A 1,567-nucleotide genomic window follows, 5' to 3' on the forward strand; every position below is an offset into this window, starting at 1 on the left:
TAGGTGAACTACTAGGCTGTTAACCAAAAAGTCCACAGTGGAAACCAACCAAATGCTCTGTGGGAAAAAAGACCTGGTGATCTGCCTAGGAAATTATCTGGCAGTTCTCCTTTGCCAGTTAGGGTCATTTTGAGTTGGAATCAACTTGACAGCATACTACAACCACATATTTGCCATATATATTTATATATATACATATTTGTTTTCCACATTGCTTTTCTACTTAGGATATGTACATACATTATTTTAACACACATCTGTGTAATATCTGCACAGTATTCTGTCATTTGGATGTATCTTAATTGATTAAACTTGTCCATAATTGATAGCCCATTTCAACTCTTTTGCTATCACAAATATTTGTGTAATAAGTACTCATATACAAATGTAAATTTGAAAACACATGTGTAAGACATATTTCTAAAAGTGGAATTATTATTTCAAATGGTATACACATTTTCACAGGAGCTCTTGTAGCATAATATCTAAGACACTTGATTGCTAACCAGAAGGCTGGAGGTTCAAACCCACCGGCCACTCCTGGGAAGGTTGGGCAACTACTTCGGTAGTGATACCACCTCGGAAACTCAAGGAGGGGTCGCTATGAGTCGGGACCAACTCAACAGCACATAACAACAACAACAACACACATTTTCAATTATAATGAATATACCAAAGTAATAGCCATATAGGTGAGTGCCTGTTTCCCTATGCCTTTGTAACATAATATACATGCTCTTTGTTTGACAATTAGACAGGTAAAAAAAAAATGAGTTATTTCTTTTTAGTTTTAATTTTCACACCTATTTCAATAGATGGAATTGAGCACATTTTCATATGTTTAAGAGTTCTTAGAAGATAGTTTTTTGTCCTCTAAATAGCTTGTCCATTGCTCATTTTGCTATTAGGTTGTTGGTTTATTTATAGGAGCTTATAATTTAATAAATAAGCTCATTTCAGTGATGTGTTCTGCAAATATTGTTCCATACTTTCATATAGTTTTCAGCATTGATAATGATATTTTTCTATGCAGATATTTCAAGTATTTAAAACATATTTTTACATATTTTTTTTCATGTAGTTATCACACATTTCCTCTTTTGTTTATTCCTAAACATTTAAAATACTTGAAAATGATCAATCTTTTCTTTTATAGCTTCTGGGTTTTGTGTTATACTTAGAAAGGCCTTTTATACACAAGGTTTGTAAATAAATTCTCTAATGTCTTATGGTTTTTAGGTTACTTTTTCCATATTAAAAATCTCAATATCTGAAATTTATTTTGGTCTAAGAAGTTAGTTAGGCATCAAACACAATACAAAAAATTTATCTGGAATTTAGGTTTGTTCCTGGAATATCAGTTTTGTTCTATTGACTTTAGTCTTTTTTATATTACATTTACTTTCCAGAATTTCTCTGGTTATTTTTATTTGTTTATCCAAATGAATGTAGAAATAAGTTTCCCATTCTAAACTTAGAGTTCACTATGTATTTGTGTGTTACATTGGGTTCTCCAGAGAAATAAAAAACAGCAAAACTTATATATATAGAGAGAGAGATAGAGAGA

The sequence above is a fragment of the Orycteropus afer genome, unplaced genomic scaffold (assembly GCF_000298275.1).
Source record: "Orycteropus afer afer isolate SDZICR_OR568_19922 unplaced genomic scaffold, OryAfe1.0 scaffold00066, whole genome shotgun sequence".
Lineage (NCBI taxonomy): Eukaryota > Metazoa > Chordata > Mammalia > Tubulidentata > Orycteropodidae > Orycteropus > Orycteropus afer.